This window comes from Bubalus kerabau, chromosome 3 (assembly GCF_029407905.1).
Source record: "Bubalus kerabau isolate K-KA32 ecotype Philippines breed swamp buffalo chromosome 3, PCC_UOA_SB_1v2, whole genome shotgun sequence".
Lineage (NCBI taxonomy): Eukaryota > Metazoa > Chordata > Mammalia > Artiodactyla > Bovidae > Bubalus > Bubalus kerabau.
Window position 1 is genome coordinate 64,660,745 of NC_073626.1, and position 23,718 is coordinate 64,684,462.

A 23,718-nucleotide genomic window follows, 5' to 3' on the forward strand; every position below is an offset into this window, starting at 1 on the left:
GAACTTCTTGATGAGGGTGAAGAGGAGAGTGAAAAAGCTGGCTTGAAACTCAGCATATTAATAAAATAAGATTGTGGCATCTGGTCCCATCACTTCATGGCAAATAGAAGTGGATAAAGTGGAGACAATGACACTTCTTGTCTACAAAATCACTGCAGATGTATTACTGCAGCGATGAAATTAAAAAGCACTTACTCCTTGGAAGGAAACCTATGACAAACCTAGTCAGTGTGTTAAAAAACAGACATCGCTTTGCTGTTAAAAGTTCCATATTGTCAAAGCTATGGTTTTTACAGTAGTCATGTGTGGATGTGAGAATTGGACCATAAAGAAGGCTGAGTGCTGAAGAATTGACGCTTTTTGAATTGTGATGCTGGAGTAGACTCTTGAAAGTCCTGTGGACTGCAAAGAGATCAAACCAATCAATGCTAAAGGAAATCAACCCTGACTATTCATTGGAAGGACTCTTGCTAAGGTGAAGCTCCAATATTTTGTCCACTTGATTCAAAGAGCCTAGTCATTGGAAAAGACCCTGATTGAAGGCAAAAGGTTAAGGGGGTGACAGAGGATGAGATGGTAAGATAGCATCACCAGCTCAGTAGACATGGATTTGAGCAAACTTCTGGAGATAGTAGAGGACAAAGCAGCCTGGCATGCTACAGTCTATGGGGTCACAAAGAGTTGGATGCCACTTAGAGACTGAACAACAACCAGTCATTATTTTGTAAAATTATTTATACTAAGCCTCCTTTGAATTTTGAAATAAATACTACATGGGTTCCTTTTGAGTAAATACTACAAGGACTTCCCTGTAGCTCAAATGGTAAAGAATCTGCCTGCAATGAAGAAGACCAGGGTTCAGTTCCTGAGTCAGGAAGATCCTCTAGAGAAGGGAACAGCAATCCACTCCAGCAATCTTGCCTGGAGAATCCCATGCACAGAAGAGCCTAGTGGGCTACAGTACATGAGGTCACAAAGAATTGGACACAACTGATTGGCTAACACACACACACACTACATGCCATGTTGTATTATGTGTGTGTGTGTGCACTTAGTCGCTCAGTTGTATTTTATATATATATATATATACTATATACATATATATATATATATATATATATATATATATATATATGCTGTATTATACCTTGGTATAAGGTTTAGCTTTGATTTCTTTGTGTGTGTTAGTCACTGAGTCACTTTTGACTTTTTGGGATCCCTTAGACTGTAGCCCACCCAGGCTTCTCTGTCCATGGAATTCTCCAGGCAAGAATACCAGAATGGTTTACCATTTTCTTCTCCAGGGGATCTTCCTGACCCAGGGATCAATCCCGGGTCTCCTGCATTGCAGGCAGATTCTTTACCATCTGAGCCACCAGAGAAGTCTTTAGGTGCTTTCAGAATTGTCATGATAAGTGCCGTAAGGTCTATTAAAGAATTTGCACATGGAGACTGAAGCTTAAGTTATTCTGCCAGATTCACATCACTCAGTCTTTTGTGAGATTGCAAGGATAGAGTTGTCTTACAGTTGGACTGGGGAAGCTTCACAGTTATCTCCAGGAAAGCCTGGAAGTCTGATACTGATCACTGACCATAAAGGAATGAGTTCCGTAGCTAATCATTTATAACATGCTGTTTAAAATTCAAAACTTTTCTGGGAGCACATGTACTAACTTGTTCCTATTGTTTAGAGAAGTAGACATTGATAGTTTATTCCTGGTTTAACAGATACAGAGCCCAGTTTAGCCAACTAACATACGGTGTATAAAAGACCTCTGGTAGAAGAGGGAACCCTCGTGCACTGTTGATTGGAATGCAAACTGGTAGAGTCACTATGGAAAACTATTTGCAGGCTTATGAAAAATTAAAAATAAAACTACCATAAGATCCCATAGTCCCACTTCTTGGTATTTTCCCAGAGAAAACAAAAGCATAATTCAAAAAGATATGTGAAACCCTGTGTTCATAGCAGCATTATTTATAATACTCAATAGTATGGGAACACCATGGGTCCTTCGACAACAGATAAATAGATAATGATGATGCATTACACACCTACCTATGTACACACTGCTGCTGCTGCTAAGTCTCTTTAGTCGTGTCCGACTCTGTGCGACCCCATAGACGGCAGCCCACCAGGCTCCCCCATCCCTGGGATTCTGCAGGCAAGAACGCTGGAGTGGGTTGCCATTTCCTTCTCCAATGCATGAAAGTGAAAAGTGAAAGTGAAGTCGCTCAGTCGTGTCCAACTCTTAGCAACCCCATGGACTGTAGCCCACCAGGCTCCTCTTCCCATGGGATTCTCTAGGCAAGAGTACTGGAGTGAGTTGCCATTGCCTTCACACATGCTCACAAACGCACATACACAATATAGAATATTTCCCAGCCATAAAAAGGAATGGAATTTTGCCTTTTGCAATGTCATGGGTGGACCTGGAAGGTATTACACTTAGTGAAATAAGTCAGGCATAGAAAGAAAGATACTGTATGTTTTCATTGATATGTGAAATCTCAAAAAGAAAAAAAAAATGAACAAATATTACAAAACAGAGTGAAAACTAATTGTTACCAAAGTGGAGAGAGGTAGTGGGAGGGGCAAAATAGGTGAAGGGGATTAAGAAGCAGAAACTTCTAGATGTAAAATAAATAAGGTACAAGGATGTAATGTTCAGTAAATGAAATATAGTCAATATTTTATAATAACTTTGTACAGAATATATTTTATAAAAATAAACTGTATACAATATACTGTATAAAATATTAAATTAATATGCTGAACACATGAAATTATTATGTTGTAAGTCAACTATATTTCCATTAAAAAGTGATTTTTAAAAAAAGACTCCTCAGAAACTCCTATGTAGGTTCCTCTGGAACTGAGAAATATTATGCAAACTTTGGTGGTTCATAATCCAAAACCAAGTATGACCTGAACAATGGATAAAGGATCTTGGGGAACTGTGTTTGGAAATCTTTGAACTACTTAATATTTCTTGCTTGTGCTTTCTTTTTTTTCCTGTTGTTTCTTATCCATTGCTTTTGCTAAAGCCTTTCATGTGTATACCCTTTGCAATCTTGTCTTTTCAATTATTTGACCCTGTCATATTATTACAATAAGTTTTTAAGTGCAGGGGCTTTCTGGGGCTCAGCAGTAAAGAATCCACCTGACAATGCAGAAGATGCTAGAAATGCAGGTTTGATCCCCGGGTTGGGAAGATCTCCTGGAGGAAATGGCAACCCAGTCCAGTATTCTTGCCTGGAAAATTTCATGGGCAGAAAATCCTAACAGGCCACAGTCTAGAGAGTTGTAAAGTGACAGGCATGACTGAGCAACTGGGCACTCACACACACACACACACAAATGCTAATGCAGAATTTATTTTCACTTCCTGAATTTTCATTTTATTTTTATCCTTAATAGGTATTTATCAATTTCTCACTATTAATAGTAGTATTCACTCAGAACCTTTAGAATATTGCCCTTTTTAGTGTCCTGCATACAGAGAGAGTGTGTAGCAAGGCCTTGGATAAGTCTTTGACTATTATTTTTAACCTGATAAAAATAGCAATTGATAAAACTATATTAAGCTGAGCCTGAAGCCATTTCAGTGTTCATTGCCTTAAAATTGCAAATATATGGCTGAATATAAAATAAGAACTCACACTACCTTCTCCAGAAATACCTACCAAATAGCTTTAATTATAGCTTAGTTTGCAAACATAGGGGAAAATATCAGGGAATGCAGTTGAATGAATAATCCTAAAGCTAAATCCATGTAGTTGGTCAGTAATAGTTATCTTTATGTTAGGGATGTGCATGCCACATTCAACTAATATTCCTATTCTTGAGTTGGAGCCTTTTCCACTATCCAGTGAAGGCTAGAAAATATTTATCACCAAAATCTGTTTCTTATATTCCTTTCACAATATTTTGAATTTTTTCTATGTATTCAAATACCCCATTTCAGTGTCAACTTCTTTATTTACACGTAATAATAACTTCAAACAACTTACATTCAAGCCACACAATCAAAGATTCTTTACATCTCTTTAAAAATCTGTGTAACATTGTTTTGACCCATTAAGTATTGATTTCATAATTTTGTACTTAGAAAGGAATATGTCCAAACAGACATCTCTCCAACAAAGACATACAGATAGCCAATAAACACGTGAAAAAATGTTCAACTTTGCTCATTATTAGAGAAATGCAAATCTAGACTACAATGAAACATCACCGTACATTGGTCAGAATGTCTATCATCAAAAAACCTAGACAATGAATCTTAGAGGGGGTGGAGAAAAGAGAACCCTCCTACACTGTTGGTGGGAATGTAAACTGATACAACCATTATGGAGATTCCTTAAAAATCCAGGAATAAAATTACCATATGATCCAGCAATCCCACTACTAGGCATATATCCCCAAAAAGCCATAATTCAAAAATATACATGTACTCCAACGTTCATTGCAGCACTATTTACAATAGCCAGGACATGGAAGCAACCTAGATGTCCATTGACAAATGAATGGGCAAAGAAGTTGCGATACATATAGACAATGGAATATTACTCAGCCATAAAAAGGAACTAAGTTGAGTCAGTTCTAGTGAGGTAGATGAATTTAGAGCCTGTTATAAATACATACATACATTTTATATATATATAATGGTACCGATGAACCTATTTTCAAGGCAGAAATAGAGACATAGACATAGAGAACAAACTTGTGGGCATAGCAGGGGAAGGAGAGGGTGGGATAAATAGAAAGAGTAGCATGGAAACATATACACTACCATATGTAAAAAGCTAGCTAGTGGGACACTGCTGTATAGCACAGGGAGCTCACCTGGTGCTCTGTGACAACCTAGAGGGGTAAGATGGGGTGGGAGGTATGTGAGAGATTCAAGAAGGAGTAGTCATGTGTATACTTATGGCTGATTCACATGTTGTATGGCAGAAACCAGTACAACATTGTAAAGCAATTATCCCATAATTAAAAAAAAAAAGAATGGAATATGTCCATTTTAAATTTCCGATGCCTTGAAGCAGACAATAACAATATCTTTTTCTATTTGTGTAAGGGATTCAATAGACTTTTAAAATGTACCTAGGTGCCTGGGTTATGGGATACATTTTTCTAAAAAGCCAGCGGAAAGTGTTAGTTATACCAAGAGAGGAAACCACAAAGTTATTGGCATAATTGGTCCACTGATAATAATAAATGTCCAAAAAAGAACAAAAAATATTTACATCTAAGAGATTATAGCTATTGAGTTGGTCAATCTTTCTTTTAGCAAGTTATAATATATATTAAATGATCTTTGAACTATCTTAACAAATAGCTGTTTTTCAGCTCCTTCTACATTGAAAAATTTCAATTTTTAGAACTTTCTCAACTTCTTCCAATTAACTTCTCAAACTAAGGTTGATATATCACTTAGTATGTTGGTTACTTTAAAACTAGGTTGATTATATCCTATAAAATGCTGTTACTTGACAATTGTATACAAATGGCTTCCTTGAAAAAGCTTTTCTTTAAATCTTTAGGTTTCAAGAGAACACTTTAACAAATGTAAAATATATTTCAGTCTTACACATTTCTAAAATTTTGCTCTTTTTTCCCCTCTGGAAATATGAGTCACAGATATGGTGGTATATAAATAGGGGAAAAATTGAACATATAATCCAGAATCAGTAAGAGAGTTTTGAGTTTTCCTTTATAAAATATAGTTGTTCTATAGAAACATGAACATTCAAAATATAGTCCTGTCCAGAATGATTTCATGTGAGAAATTCATAGTGTGTATGTATCTGGGTTACTTTCAGCTGAATATTTTTAAAGTTAATATATAAAAACATGTAATGGTCCTCTTACTACATCAAATGCTTTATGTAGCATACTAATAAAACATTAAATAACATTAAATATAAATCACATTGTAAAGAGTTACAAGTAATGATCTTTTCAACCTCTCAATTTTTTTAAGTCAAGGACAAATGACCAGATTCAAAAGCAACTTTTTAAAATTTGGTATTCTCCTTTCAAAAAGATGAAAACTATGATATTACTTCAGATCTAATTGAATAACATTTCCTGGTTGTACTTATTTTTATAGCCAGAAATATTACTTCTGTATTTATATCTGCATCACAGTCTCTTTTAAAGTAAACATACTTCAGAAAAAACATGAATTAATATAAATCAGGTATTAAATAAATCATATTATACCATTGCTTATATAATGCATATATTAAGAAGGGAATATATTTGAGTGACAGAAATTAAGAAAACTCAGAGCTGACCTGACTTTGGTAATACTGATAGGTTTGTTCTAAGCCCAATCAGTATCATAAAATACTGACAGAACTGTAATAAACAGATGAAGCTGTTATGCTAGTAACCATAGAGTTCTCAATCATTTGGGAAATATATAAGCAAAAGAATGTAGATAAAAGTAATACTAAAATATTTTAAAAGACACAGATAAAAGTGCTTAAAATTGTGTTTCATCATTGTGATTTAGTCACAAAGTCCTGTCCGACTCTTGTGAGCCCATGGATGAAAGCTTGCCAGGATCTTCTGTCCATGCTAGGTCTTAAACTGTCCTTTAACAATTACAAGGATTTGGGTTGTTAATGAATGAATTGGAGAGAAAGACTCAGGGATCCTGAGCAGGGTGTTGTGATTGAGAGTGTGGATAGTTTAAAATATGCAACTAAGCTGTAAAATTAATGAGGAAGAACATTACATTTCTAAGGATTTTGAACTTTAACTTCAAATACAGACATTCTCCACCCTGCCCCCTCATTAAGGAGATTTTAGAAAATACTTTACATGGGCTTTACCCCGAGCCAAATAAACCAGAATTTCTGAACCTAGGCTAAGGCTATTTTTTTCTTGTTTGTTTTTAAGTTCCCATGGTGATTTTTAAATGCAACTAAATTAGCCAATCACTACTTTAAGCAGTGACCACCATTGCAAGCAACTGATGAAGAATCTAACATATTTTGAAAGACATTTTTGGTTGTAATATCTGTTTTTCAGATATTACACTGTCAGATATGACATCTCAGAGAAGTTAAAGAAACATTACAGAGCAGGAGGTTGAAGTTTAAGAAGTAAATTTTGATGGTCACGTTAAGAGAATTGAATAGAAAAGTTTGGATGAAAGTTTAAAAGTGAAGATGTAAGTTCACCAACTCAATATTAAGAGGACATTATGCTAGGACTTTGAACTTGCTGTAGAAGTGATGCTTTTGTGATAATAACCAACACTTCCAACCCTGACATGTTAACACACCATTTTTTGAGAATGGACTGCTATTGAAATACATGTTACGATACAATCATGGTGACTTTACTGAGTATTTGTAATTTGTTGTTAACTGTGACTTTACATAAAACAAAGCTTATAAATTTAATCAAATTTTCTTTGACCTTATTATATCATTGGAAAAGACCTTGATGCTGAGAAATAGTGAAGGCAAAAGGAGAAGGAAGTGGGAGTGACTGATATGGTTAAATAGCATCCCTGATCAATGAACATGAATTTGAGCAAATTCTGGGAGATAGTGATGGACAAGGGAGCTTGATGTACTGCAGTCTGTTGGGCTGCAAAGAGTCGGACACAACTTAACAACTGAACAACAACAACAAAATTATCTCATTGATTCATCCAGTATGATTATTAACATTGGATCATTTTAGATTTAAAAGGGATATGATCTGATATGACTTTTCACATTTAATCTTATTTTTATGCATTGTAATGAAATATTAAATATTTATATTTTTATTTAATAATTTACTTTGGCATGTCTTTAGGTATGAAAACTGAAATGACAGTAATATTCAACCTGAAGAAGGATGATATTAAAAATTAATTTTGTTTTATTCATTTGTAATCACTGAGAAATTTATGTATCTTGGAGATTAATAATTCAGTAGCCAAGCAATTTGATTTTATTTAGATCAGAATATTATAAAATAGGCATATGTAAGGGCTGTGGGTTATTTTAAGGAAAGAATTATCATGGCATAATAAAATAATAGTTTCATATGCAGTCTTTTATATGGCAAGATTTTCCTGATATATATATAAATGGAAGAAAAAAGAGATTATTTGAGAAATAAACATTTGCATTCCCAGCTACTAATGCAATCTCATAAAGAATAATGTGAATTCACTTGTCTAATAAAAACAAAAGGGAAATGCAACTAGTTTGAAATAAACGATTCTACTGATTATTCTACAGCATTTTAGTACCACTAGAAAATATAGATATTTATTAAAGGTTAACTTCCTTATATAATTCCTTAATTTCTAAAAGATACTTTTGGAAAGTTAAATTTAGCAACATATAGTTTTAGTATTATGTTTGATTATAGTCTCATAGTGTAACTTGTTGAATAAAATAAACACCATTTAATATTAAATTATGTTTGGCACTATCAGTAAAGAACCTGCCTGCCATTATAGGACTCTGGAGATGCAGGCTTGATACCTGTGTTGGGAAGATCCATTGAAGTAGGGAATGGCTACCCACTCCAGTATTCTTGCCTGGAGAATCCCAGATAGAAGACCCTGGAAGGCTAAAGTCCATAGGGTCACAAAGAGCTGGACATGACTGAAGTGACTTAACATGCTTGTACATATTATATACAGATAGATTTTTTTTTAAATATAGCTCCAATTTTATTGCTGGTATGTCAAGCATATATATACACACATATATATGTATGTTATTAAGTAATGTTAAAAAGTATGTGTGTGTATATATATATGTATGTATATATACACATACTTTTTTAACATTCAGTTCAATTCAGCTCAGTCACTCAGTCGTGTCCGAGTCTTTGTGACCCTATAAATCGCAGCACACCAGGCCTCCCTGCCCATCACCAACTCCCAGAGTTCACTCAAACTCATGTCCATCAACTCGGTGATGCCATCCAGCCATCTCATCCTCTGTGTTCCCTTCTCCTGCCTTCAATCCCTCTCAGAAAAAGGCTCTTTTCCAGTGAGTCAACTCTTCGCATGAGGTGGCCAAAGTAGTGGAGTTTCAGCTTTAGCATCAGTCCTTCCAATGAACACTCAGGATTGATCTCCTTTAGGATGGACTGGTTGGACCTCCTTACAATCCAAGGGACTCTCAAGAGTCTTCTGCAACACCACAGTTCAAAAGCATCAATTCTTTGGCACTCAGTTTTCTTCACAGTCCAACTCTCACACCCATACATGACCACTGGAAAAACCATAGCCTTGACTAGACAGACGTTTGTTGAAAAATGATGTCTCTGCTTTTTAATATGCTATCTAGATTGGCCATAACTTTCCTTCCAAGGTGTAAGCATCTTTTAATTACATGGCTGCAATCACCATCTGCAGTGATTTTGGAGCCCCAAAAAATAAAGTCTGACACTGTTTCCACTGTTTCCCCATCTATTTGCCATGAAGTGATGGGACCGGATGCCATGATCTTCGTTTTCTGAATGTTGAGCTTTAAGCCAACTTATTCTTTCTCCTATTTCACTTTCCTCAAGAGGCTTTTTAGTTCCTCTTCACTTTCTGCCATAAGGGTGGTATCATCTGCATATCTGAGATTATTGATATTTCTCCCCGCAATCTTGATTCCAGCTTGTGCTTCTTCCAGCTCAGTGTTTCTTGTGATGTACTCCTCATATAAGTTAAATAAGCAAGGTGACATTATACAGCTTTGATGTACTCCTTTTCCTATTTGGAACCAGTCTGTTGTTCCATGTCCAGTTCTAACTGTTTCTTGCTGACCTGTATATAGGTTTCTCAAGAGGCATATCAGGTGGTCTGGTATTCCCATCTCTTTCAGAAATTTCCACAGTTTATTGTGATCCACACAGTCAAAGTCTTTGGCATAGTCAATAAAGCAGAAATAGATGTTTTTCTGGAACTCTTTTGCTTTTTGGATGATCCAGCAGATGTTGGCAATTTGATCTCTGGTTCCTCTGCCTTTTCTAAAACCAGCTTGACCATCTGGAAGTTCACGGTGCATGTATTGCTGAAGCCTGGCTTGGAGAATTTTGAGCATTACTTTACTAGCGTGTGTGATGAGTGCAATTGTGCAGTAGTTTGAGCATTCTTTGGCATTGCCTTTCTTTGGGATTGAAATGAAAACGGACCTTTTCCAGTCCTGTGGCCACTGCAGAGTATTCCAAGTTTGCTGGCATATTGAGTGCAGCACTTTCACAGCATCATCTTTCAAGATTTGAAATAGCTCAACTGGAATTCCATCACCCCCACTAGCTTTGTTCATAGTGATGCTTTCTAAGGCCCACTTGACTTCACATTCCAGGATGTCTGGCTCTAGGTCAGTGATTACACCATCGTGGTTATCTGGGTTATGGAGATCTTTTTTGTACAGTTCTTCTGTGTATTCTTGCCACCTCTTATTAATATCTTCTGCTTCTCTTAGGTACATACTGTTTCTGTCCTTTATTGAGCCCATATTTGCATGAAATGTTCCCTTGGTATTTCTAATTTTCTTCAAGAGATCTGCAGTCTTTCCCATTCTGTTGTTTTCCTCTATTTCTTTGCATTGATGGCTGAGGAAAGCTTTCTTATCTCTCCTTGCTATTCTTTAGAACTCTGCATTCAAATGGGAATATCTTTCCTTTTCTCCTTTGCTTTTCGCTTCTCTTCTTTTCACAGCTATTTGTAAGGCCTCCTCAGACAGCCATTTTGCTTTTTTGCATTTCTTTTCCACGGGGATGGTCTTGATCCCTGTCTCCTGTACAATGTCATGAATTACCGATATATAAAAATAAATGTTATTTTACCCTGAGAGATGGGATGGGGAGGGAGGTGGGAGGGGAGTTCAAGATGGGGAACACGTGTACACCCATGGCTGATTCATGTGAATGTATGTCAATAACCACCACAATATTCTAAAGTAATTAGCCTCCAATTAAAATAAATAAATAAAAACCTTTCCAAATATTGCATCTTGCTTTTATGCAAAATTTGTATATTATTTCTATAAATAGTATAATAATGTTACTTTTGTGCCTATGACCAAACAAATCTATTATTAGAGTCATCAAAAGCCCTGAAACAGAATTGTGATGTGATCAGGGTCACTTACCACTGCTAATGCTCATTGCTATGTAACATTGCCCAGTTTCTAAATATAATTTTCCTGTCTTTTAAAGCTCATGCAACTTGAGCTGCAAAAATATCTTATGAAAATATCGATTTAAGCTACAAGCCCCATTGAGTAGAAGCTGCAGAGGTACTACCCAGAGAATGACTCATACATGGTTATTTGTCTAGAAAGGATTACAGTATTACTCTTTCAAAATGATAGATGCAATCAGATCAGATCAGTCGCTCAGTCGTGTCCGACTCTTTGAGACTCCATGAATCGCAGCACGCCAGGCCTCCCTGTCCATCACCAACTCCCGGAGTTCAGTCAGACTCATGTCCATCGAGTCAGTGATGCCATCCAGCCATCTCATCCTCTGTCGTCCCCTTCTCCTCCTGCCCCCAATCCCTCCCAGCATCAGAGTCTTTTCCAATGAGTCAACTCTTCGCATGAGGTGGCCAAAGTACTGGAGTTTCAGCTTTAGCATCACTCCTTCCAAAGAAATCCCAGGGCTGATAGATGCAATACCAGCACCATTCCCCATCCTCACCAGCCTTTCCTTCCCATAACAAATACCCAAACATTATAGGAAAAGTGTTAATAATATATGGACTACAGTTGAACAATGGTAAGCAGATGAGATATGATTGAAGAAACAAAATTATATCAGCATAGGGATGGAAGGGGACTGACATAGAAGGCAGAAGCACTACAAAGTGTGTTGTGTGTGGCAAACTGATTACTGGAGCAGGAGTATCTAGAGAAAACCAAAAGAATGAGCGGTTTGGCACTGAAATAGTGGTTTCTAGGCAATTTATTCACAAATATTCACTACTACTCCTATATTATTAGAAGTAACAATGAGAATTGATGTCTTCCTGTAAGATAGCTTAGGCTGGCAGTCAATGGCAGTGTTCTCTCAGGTCAATAAAGATGCAGGGGAGAAACCAAAAACAGTTGAGGTCATAAGACAACTGCTGTGACTGTTTTCTTCAGCAATGTAACTACTCCTTCTCTTACAGAAAAACAGGTTAGTAAGAAGTTTAATGTATCATACCTGATTTAACAAGGGATATTTATCATTTCCTCTTTTAGCTTCTGTCTTAATAATGTAAGAATGTTTAAACACTTGAACTCTGATCTTTTCTCCATTTTCAAAGTTAGAGATACCTAAATTTTTATTTCTACCCTGTTTATTTTTTAGTAAACTTTTTATTTTAGGAGAGCTTTAGATTTTCAGAAAAATTTCCAACAATTGTACAGACTTCCCACATACAGTTTTCCTTAGTGTTATTAACATGGTACATTTGTCTCAACTAATAAACCAGTATTGATACATTGTTACCAATTAAAGGCCACACTCTGTTTAATTTTTTTTTTAAGTTTTTATTTAATGTCTTTTTTGTGTTCCAGGATCCTATCCAGTCTATGACATTATAGTTAGTCATACTTCGGCAACTTTTATTCGTGAAAGTTTCTCAGACTTGCTTTATTTTCAATGACTTTGATGGTTCTGAAAAGTTGTGGCAAAGGTGTTGACATTTCCAATTATGAGATTCATCTGTTTCTTCTTTATATTTATCAGTTTTTGCTCCATGTATTTTGACTCTGTTAGATACATACACAGTTAGAACCATTATGTCTTGTTGGAGAACTGGCTCCTTTGTGTTTACTTCACGGCCTTCGTTCTCCCATAACTGTCCTCTTCTGCTTTGTCTGAAATCAGCATAAACACTCCAGACTTATTTTGATTAGTATTAGGATACATTTTCTTTCCTCATCTTTTGCTTTTAACTTGTGCTGAATCTTTAAACTGAGTTTCTTGTGGACGCCTATAGTTGGTTCTTGATTTTTTCATCTCTTCTGACAATTTTTGTCTTTTGATTGATGTGTTCACTCAGTTCACATTTCAAATGATAATAAGAACAATATTTTCAATTCTTTTGTTATAGATGTAGAAGTGACATTTTTAGGTCATATGATAATTATATGTTTAACTTTTGAGGAACCACTAAATATTTTTTTCAAAGTGATTTGTCATTTTACATTCCCGCAAGCAATTAATGGGATTTCTAATCTCTGCAGCTTTTTGTTAATATTTGTTTTCATTTCAGTCATTTTGGTTATGGTCTTTCAAGTCAGGGTGAATTGTTGTCTAATTTTGGTTTTGACTTACCATTCTCCTAACATAATTATGTTGAACGTATTTCCAGGTGCTGCATCTTCATATACCTTCTATGATGAAATGCCTGCATAAGCACTTTGCCCACTTTTTAATTAAATACATTGTTCATATTTTTAGTATTAATTTGAAAGAGTTCTTTATGTATTTTAGATACATGTTCCTCATTAGATATGCTTTGTGAATAGAACTAATTTTTTGTCAAGGGACGTTCAACTTTAAGGGATCCAATATGTTTTCTTCCTTTGTGTGCCATTTCTCAAGGACTCTCTGTTCCTTATCAGTTCCTGGAAAACAGGAACGAGCAGAGCTGCAGGCAGTTCTCAAGACTGAGATCATGGGAAAAAGCACTTGCTTGGATTCCCTTCAGTGACTCCCTTCAGTGACTCTCTTCATTGACCTTTTACTTAAAGGACTATCCATTTTGTTGCAACTGGTGGAATTTCATTCTTTTTAATGGCTGAGTAATCATTTTATTGAAGATATATAAGCATGCGTTTCTGCAAATAAAGTACCCTTGTTTCACTCGAGACTTGGGTTCCCTGCATCCTTCTTCTTATCGACTCCAGTCACCAGGTCCCAGTCTATGAAGACCGTGACAATTTTTCAGCCATATTTTCTCTTTCTTGATGGCACCCTTTGAAGCACAAAAATTTTCAGTTTGATATTTATCTTTTTATTTCTTGTTTGTTTGTTTGTTTGTTTGTTTTTTGCTTTTGGTATTATATCTAAACAGGCTTGCCTAATAAATGTCACAAACATTTATTCCTATGTTTTCTTCTAAGAGTTTTATAACTCTTGATCTTATATTTTGCTCTATGATCTATTGTAGCTTAGTTTTTACATATGGTATAATGCAAGGGTCAACTTTAGTCCTTTGCATATTGATATTCCATTGTCCTAACAGTATTTGTTAGGAAATAAAATCTGATTTTTCCCCTCATTTGTTATAGAATCCTTGTCAAAAACAAATGAGTATAAATGTAACGGTATGTTTCTGAACTCTCAATCTGTTTCCAATATGTATTTCTGTCCTATGCCAGTACCACATTAGCTTACTGATTGCATCTTTGAAGTGATTTTGAAATGGGGAAGGGTGAGTGCAGCTTTATTGCTCTGTTTCATAATTGTTTGGCTATTCCTTCATTGTTTCTTATATGCAACATTTTACTTCCTGGTGCAGTCTTAGCATATCATTAAGTGGCTCTTTCAGGAGAATCTGTAAATAGAAATTTACATCTTATTATCTGCAGACCTCAAAGCTATATGTGTTTCTTTTGAATTTATGAGCATTTAGACTTTATATAACACTCCCAGGAGAGTCTGAATCAATATACATATTCAAAATGGTAAGTTTTTCCAGTAATATGTGTAAATATTCATAATAAGTGAGAAGAATAAAGGCTATAAATAGTTCACATCATTTCAAATAAAATTTTGCTGCCTAATGATTTGCTTAAAATCTTCAGAATTCATGAACACTCTCATCTAGAGCTCTTCAGCTTCTGAAGTTGTACCTGATGCTTCTCATCACTTGTTGATTACCCTCCTCAGACTGTCAGGTACTAACATACAATACCAGCTCTGACAGCACCTAATTATTTTGCTCTTATTGTTGTTTAGTTGCTAATTCATGTTCAACTCTTTGCAACCCCATGGACTGTAGCCTGCCACGCTCCTCTGTCCATGATTTTTCTCAGGCAAGAATACTGGAGTGAGTTGCCATTTCCTTCTCCAGGGAATATGCTGGACTGAGGGACTGAACCTGTTTCCTGCATTGCAGGGGAATTCTTTACCACTGAGCCACATGGGAAGTTCAATTATTTAAAAAACTTAAAATTGTAATTATACAATGAATTCTCTACTGTCTGTTACAACCACTAGATTTCAAACCTCTGAGTTCAGAAGCTAGCCTTGTCTACTATAGGCCTTTCTTGTGTGAGGCCTAGTAGAGTGCCCACATACAGTTATTTCTCACCACAGGAAACTTGTACTTACTAGTTCCTCTATTGGAACAGTCTTGTGCCAGATCTTTATATGACTAGTTACTTTTTACCCTTGAATCTCAGTTTAAACACTATTTCTTCCAAGATAATGTGTGTGTATGGTTATTATGAAATTTCTATAATATTTAATATAAAGCATGGAAAAAGCAAGAGATTTCTAGAAAAACATCTACTTCTGCTTTATTGACAATGCCAAAGCCTTTGACTGTGTGGATCACAATAAACTGTGGAAACTTCTGAAAGAGATAGGAATATCAGACCACCTGAACTGCCTCTTGAGAAACCTATATGCAGGTCAGGAAGCAACAGTTAGAACTGGATATGGAACAACAGACTGGTGCAAAATAGGAAAAGGAGTACATCAAGGCTGTATATTGTCACCCTGCTTATTTAACTTGTATGCAGAATATATTATGAGAAATGCTGGGCTGGAAGAAGCACAAGCTGGAATCAAGATTGCTGGGAGAAATATCAATAACTTCAGATATGCAGATGACACCAACCTTATGGCAGAAATGAAAAGGAACTAAAAATCCTCTTGATGAAAGTGAAAGAGGAGAGTGAAAAAGTTGGCTTAAAGCTCAACATTCAGTAAACTAAGATCATGGCATCTGGTCCCATCACTTCATGGGAAATAGATGGGGAAACAGTGGAAACAGTGTCAGACTTTATTTTTGGGGGGGCTTCAAAATCACTGCAGATGGTGACTGCAGCCATGAAATTAAAAGACGCTTACTCCTTGGAAGGAAAGTTATGACCAACTTAGATAGCTTATTAAAAAGCAGAGATATTACTTTGCCAACAAAGGTCCATCTAGTCAAGGCTATGGTTTTTCCCGTAGTCGTGTATGGATGTGAGAGTTGGACTATGAAGAAAGCTCAGCATCAAAGAATTGATGCTTTTGAACTGTGGTGTTGGAGCAGACTCTTGAAATTCCATTGGACTGCAAGGAGATCCAACCAGTCCATTCTAAAGGAGATCAGCCCTGGGATTTCTTTGGAAGGAACGATGCTAAAGCTGAAACTCCAGTACTTTGGCCACCTCATGCAAAGAGTTGACTCATTGGAAAAGACTCTGATGCTGGGAGGGATTGGGGGCAGGAGGAGAAGGGGACGACAGAGGATGAGATGGCTGGATGGCATCACTGACTCGATGGACGTGAGTTTGAGTGAACTCTGGGAGATGGTGATGGACAGTGAGGCCTGGCGTGCTGTGATTCATGGGGTCCCAAAGAGTCAGACACGACTGAGTCACTGAACTGAACTGAACTGAATCTACCTTCTTAATAAAGTATATTCAAAAACAAATAATATTTTTATTAATTAAAAATAGTAAAAATAAATTATTTATTTATTTTTCTATAGATTTCTTCAATAATAGTCTTAAACAAACATATCAATAGATGCCTTCAACTAGTAAGCAGTGAATGTCAAGATCAATAAAAAATCAGCAGGTATCACTAATTAATTCCTTAAGATATTTTACCATCATACATATTCAAGTAAGCCAATAAGTTTCTTATTATAAACTGTGAATTAATGAGTCATAGAAGCCTCAAATATACAGAAGTTAAATATATTATAATGACAGATATTAATATTGTTAAACTACTTAATATTTGCTGCCCTCTTTTAAACAAAACAATCAGGATCTCCAAAACAATACATGCTCAGTATGCAACTGCAAATAATTACAATAATATAGAAATGAAGGACAACTTTTTAGGTCAATTTATGTGGCTATATGGGCACTCTCAGATGTTCTGGGGTTTTAAAGATACATGTATGAAATTATAAGAGAAAGGAAGTAACCACATAAACTATATATAAAACAAGGGTCACTGACTTTCAAAAATGGTGTCATCCATAAAAATACTTCAGGTAAAATAAACCTATTGGACTGTTGAGTCCAGCAGCAAATTTAATATTCAAGTTAGAGTTTGAATTTGAGAAATTTGTGACACATGATTTTAGGTTTTTTGTTAAGAAGAAGGCTATTTACTTAGAAATAATTCAGCTCATTTAGATTATAAAGACAGAAAATATAAGATGACACTATAGTGAGGGCAATTATTATTTTTTCTGCTACTGTGTTCAGAATACAGAAGAAGGAGTCATTATTTCAGTTCTCAAAGGGCCTTTAACTTTCCATAGGATGTAAACATGTAAAAATGTAAAACAGACCATTGATTAGTCTAAAAAGTATGACAAAAATGAGGACATCTTACTTTGCTTATGTCTAGAAATAATGAGAATAAACTTTTCAAAATTAAATATTAGTATTGTGCCTGTGAAGGTTTTTGATGGTGTCAGTTTTTAGATGTACCTGCGAGGGGCAGGTGAGAAGCTTGGATTTTGGGAACCACATAGGTAGTCTGTAAGGATGTGTGTGATGTGAAAGTCTCTCAGTCGTATCTGACTCTTTCAACCCCATGGACTGTAGCCTACTGGGCTCCTTTGTCCATGGAATTCTCCAGGCAAGAATACTAGAATGGGTTGCCATGTCCTCCCCCAGGGGATCTTCCCAATCCAGGGAACAAGTCCAGGTCTCCGCATTGCAAGCAGATTCTTTACCATCTGAGCCACCAGGGGAGTCCAGTCGATAAAGAATTCACTCTTAATTCCTATTTCAATGGCATAGTTTATCTTGTAACTTCTCATTGGTTTGTGATATGCAAGAAGATAGAAGTGGGAGCCTTTGAGTTCCTAAAATAACCCTATCTTCCTGGCCAAGATCATTATTTATAAGAAACGTGTAAAGCTTGCTGCTGCTGCTAAGTCGCTTCAGTCGTGTCTGACTCTGTGCTACCCCATAGATGGCAGCTCACCAGGCTCTCCTGTCCCTGGGATTCTCCAGGCAAGAACACTGGAGTGGGTTGCCATTTCCTTCTCCAATGCATGCAAGTGAAAAGTGAAAGTCAAATCACTCAGTCGTGTCCGACTCTTAGCGACCCAGTGGACTGCAGCCTACCAGGCTCCTCCGTCCATGGGATTTTCCAGGCAAGAGTACTGGAGTGGGGTGCCATTGCCTTCTCATATGGTATAATTTATGGGGGAAAATCAAGAAGAGGGCTTGAAGATCACAGTGGCCAAATGCTTCCAAGATTTATAAAGATAAATAAAATTAAATGTCACAAACTTTAGACACATGGTCCTGAGAAAATAATAATGTAGGACCCTTGGAATCATTATGGAAGAAAAAAATAAAATAATACTTTATTTGAAAACAAATCATTAGGCCTGGTGAGCAAGGAATATAGAAAACATTGCATTTAATTTCTCATCAACACTATCCATAAAGAAATCAGAATGTAGGGCTAAATAAAAACAGTCATGCCAATTCTAAAATTTTAATAGCTGATGAGTACTTGTGTGATGGCATGTCTTTAAAAACATATCACAGAGCACATTACTTGTATTATCAGTAACTCAGAGAAACCTTAGATGTAATGATTATCACACTTTCAGATGACAAGATTCTAGAAGGAGTGCAAACACAAAAATTCGTATGATATACAGAGATAGAAATGGTGAGCTAATCTATCCATACTGCATATAAAATATATAAAGTTCAAAATTTTGATAAGGAGAGTTTGAACTAACAGTGGGCCAAATTTAAAATCTAACACAGCTAACAAAGTAAAAGTTAAACAAAAAAAATTAATAATCTAAAAGTAGCACAGGTACATAGGAAGATTTAAATTACCATGACATTGAAAGGAATTAAAAGTCCTTTCTTGTTATAATTTAATTTTGTTTATTCTACAACTACAAAAATCTATCAAATGGAGCATTTTATAAAAGAATATCAACTGAAAACAACTAATGAAATTCATCATTCTTTTCCTGAAAATTTGATTAAATGTAACTTTTGTAGATAATTTTATCTTATATTTCATATGCAATAGAAAACATTGTAACAAACCATCTCTCATTGTCATTCACAGGTCAAAATGAATGTTTATACGACATTAAATGAGAAAATTAAATATAACAGAAATATTTGAGGATTTAATGTAATGTTATATAAAATTTTGTTTGTTACCAGTCTATGTAGGAAAAATTCAATTGTGATTTACGGAAGATTTGTATCCTTGAAATGATTGCACAGCTATTCCTTTTAAGCAGCAAGATCAAAGTGGAAGAGAGAAGTATGTGTTTTCTCGAATGGAACATCCCAGCCTTCATATTTCAAAAATTGCAATATATTTGATTTTAAAACTAAAGAATTTAGAAACCTTTATTTATGCATATATTCTTTTATAGAATTTAATACTATAATATCTCTAATTAGCAAGAACTAATACGGCAAAAACTAACCTATTAACCAGATTACATGCAAAACAGTACTTAAAAACCGGTACCTAAAAAAATAAACCAAAAAAAGTACATGCTTTATTGAAGTCAGTAATGTACCTTTTAGTTGTTTCCAGCACTACTCGTTTTCATGAGAAACATTTATATACCATGATTGCATTTTTGTGACCCCATGAACACATGGGGTCCTCTGTCCATGTAATTCTCTAGGAAAGAGTACTAGAGTGGGTAGCCATTCCCTTCTCCAGGGAATCTTCCTGACCCTGGGATTAAACTTGGGTCTCCTGAATTGCAGGCAGATGCTTTACCTTCTGATCCATCAGGAAAGCCCCAATATCTAAACGAATACTTTTAATTCTATTAGACTCCTGCTGCCATTGTTAATTTCCCTGGTAGCTCAGATCTGCCTACAGTGCAGGACATCCAGGTTCGATCCCTGCATCAGGAAGATCCCCTTGAGAAGGGAGTGGCAATCCATAGTATTCTTGCCTGGAGAATCCCATGGACAGACCACGGAACCTCAAAGAGTTGGACACAACCAAGCAACTACCACTTTCACTTTCCTGCTGCCATGAGTTTTACAATCCCATACTGACTAAACAAAAAGAGAATTATGAAGAATGTTTGTTTTATATATTAATATGAGGTAAAACTTTATAATCATTTGTATCTATTAATTTTAAATTATATTTTCTACATAAAGTATAATTTTAAATAATTTATTTTATTGCTTATTTAGTGGAAAAACAAAAGTTTTTTAGTCATTGTCTCTTATTTCATGTTCCAACCTTTTAACTCACTTATTTTGCATTTGATAAAATTGGATTTGAAAGGGGCTAAAGGGCTTTATAATTCTTTTCCTTAGAAGGCAGCATGGCAGCACTGCATTCTGTGCTCACCTGCCATTTAGGTAACCATGCAAAAATATTTCCAGAATGTTCAGTAGAAGTATCAATCTCTGTTCCCTGAGTCTGAACATCCATATATGCATTTTGGCAATATAAAGATTGTATTGGTCAGGCCTCTCCTGAGAAACAGAACCAATATGATATACATTTAAATGGAGAAATATCTATCTTATAGAATTGGCTCACATGATTACATGGGCTGGCAGCTTCAAAATTCCCAGTGAAAGTTGCTAAGCTGTAGACTCAGGGATAAGTTGATGATGCAATCTTTAATCCAGAAACAGTCTTGAAGCAGAATTCCTTCTTCCTTCAGGGGTCTTAGTCTTTTCTATTAAGCCCCTCAATTGATTGGATGAAACTTCTGGGAGAAATATCAAAAACCACAGATACTCAGATGACACAATCCTTATGGCAGAAAGCAAAGAACTAAAGAGCTTCTTGATGAAAGTAAAGAGGAGAGTGAAAAAGTTGGCTTAAAACTCAATATTCAGAAAACTAATCATGACATCCAGTTCCATCACTTCATGACAAATAGATAGGGAAACAATGCCAATCGTGACAGACTTTATTTTGATAGGCTCCAAAATCACTTCAGATGGTGACTGCAGCCATGAAATTAAAAGAGGCTTACTTCTTGAAAGAAAAGTTATGACTAACCTAGACAGCATACTAAAAAGCAGAGACATTACTTTCCAATAAAGGTTTCTCTAGTCAAAGCTAAGTTTTTTCCAGTAGTCATGTATGGACATGAGAGTTGGACTATAAAGAAAGCTGAGTGCCAAAGAATTGATGCTTTTGAGCTGTGGTGTTGGAGAAGACTCTTGAGAGTTCCTTGGACTGCAAGGGGTTTCAACCAGTCAGTCCTAAAGGAAATCAGTCCTGAGTATTCATTGGAAGGACTGATGCTAAAACTGAAACTCCAATACTTTGACCACCTGATGCGAAGAACTGACTCCTTGGAAAAGACCCTGATGCTGGGAAAAATTGAAGGTAGGAGGAGAAGGGATGACCGAGGGTGAGATTGTTGGCTGGCATCACCGATGCAATGGACATGAGTTTGAGTAGGCTCCGGGTGTTTTTGATGAACAGGGAAGCCTGGCATGCTGCATTCCATGGGGTCGCAAAGAGTCGGGGTTGCAAAGAGTCGGACACGACTGAATAACAACTGAACAACTGACTGGATGATCAACTCACCCATAGTTTGAAAGGAAATCGGCTACACTCAAAGTCTACCAATTTAAATGTTAATAATATCTTTAAAAATACCTTCACAGTAAAATGTAAACTGGTGTTTAATCAAAAGTATGGGCATTGTAGCCTAGCCAAGGTGACACATAACATTAAGTATCACAAATGCAAGTTCATTTCCCTGGGCAGGAGAAGATCCTGATTACTAATGTAGCATATTGTATTATTAAATTGATTAACTTAGTAAAGAAGATAGTTCCTCATGTTTAAATATAAATAGAACTTTCCTTGCAGTCAGAGACTAACCTGCTTTGGGTGTTATTATCAGGTTTTTATAAGGGGAATTATCTGAATCTAAGAAATTTTGATTCTATACAATTTTAAAAAGTGTTACTTAATAAACTGAACTATACTGAATGATGAAAAAAGAACAATAGACAGCAGGTGGGAAAATAAGTTTTTGAAGTGCCTGTGGCAATTAATATCTCTTGCTACTATGTTTCAAAAAACATGTGGGTTTTTTGCAATATATAACCATTATTAAATTTCAAAGCCTTATATTCTTGAGGCTAATAACTTCTATTAAATTTATTTTTTTGAATCTTCCAAATCATTGTGATTATTCTCTGAATATATGGCATACACTTCAAATTTAGGTATCCAAAACTCTAAGAAAAGTCTGGTGAATAGTTTTAGGACTTTGTATGTTAGTTTGCAAACTTTCCAGACTTCAGTATATGTATAGTATATTTCCAATATGAGACTATATACCTAAATGCCCCTTCTAGGAAATAATCCATCATGTATGTGTATCTGTGCATGTATGTGTTTATGTATGCATGTATGTATGTATATGTGTGTGTGTGTGTGTGTGTGTGTGTGTTGAGGTGTTGTCCATGAACCCTGAAATTATGTGAATTATTCTACAATACTCTAGAAAGTTCAAAAAATTCTTTTTTTTCAATATAATACATTTCTGGATTACTTTTACCTTTATTCCTGCTTCCAGAGGCCATAGTACCAGAGGCTGAAAGCTCATTTACACACACATCCTCATAGATACAGCCACATCATAGAGCTCTCATGTTGGAATGATGTTAGACTCTCTCTGACTTGACCTGAAATGACTTAAAAAGGCTCATCGATCAGAGGAAAACAAAATAATATTAAAGCCTAATTGTCAATATTGTGACTTACAAATAAAACGCTGGTGAAGTGTTTTAGATAAAATCTCAAAAGACAGTATCTCCCTGTATTTTTCCATTCATTACTCTTTTTTTTTTTTTTTTTTTTTGGTGTTAGTTCTTGAAGGTCTTGTAGGGTTGCATAGAATCATTCAACTTCAGTTTCTTTGGCATTAGTTGTTGAGGCATAGACTTGGATTACTGCAATATTGAATGGTTTGCCTTGGAGATGAACAGAGATCATTCTGTCATTTTTGAGACTGCACTCAGGAACTGCATTTTGAATTCTTATGTTGACTATAAAGGCTAGTCCAATTCTTCTTAGGGATTCTTGCCCACAGTAGTAGATATAAAGGTTATCTAAATTAAAGTTGCCCATTCCAGTCCATTTTAGTTCACTGGTCCCTAAAATGTCAATGTTCACTCTTGTCATCTCCTGTTTGATCACTTCTAATTTACCTTGATTCATGGACCTAACATTCCAAGTTCTTATGCAATATTGTTCTTTACAGAGTGGATTTTACTTTCACCACCAGACACATCCACAACTTTGCATTGTTTCTGCTTTGGCTTGAACTCTTCCTTCCTTCTGGAGCTATTTCTCCACTAGTATATTTCTCCACTAGCTGTTTCTCCAGTAGTATCTTGGACAACTACTGACCTGGGAGTTCATCTTTCAATGTCGTATTTTTTGCCTTTTTGTACTGTTAGTGGGTTTCTCAATGAAACAATGCTAAAGTGGTTTGTCATTCCCTTCTCCAGTGAAACACAAATTTTTAGAACTCTCCACCATGACTTGTCTGTTTTGGGTGG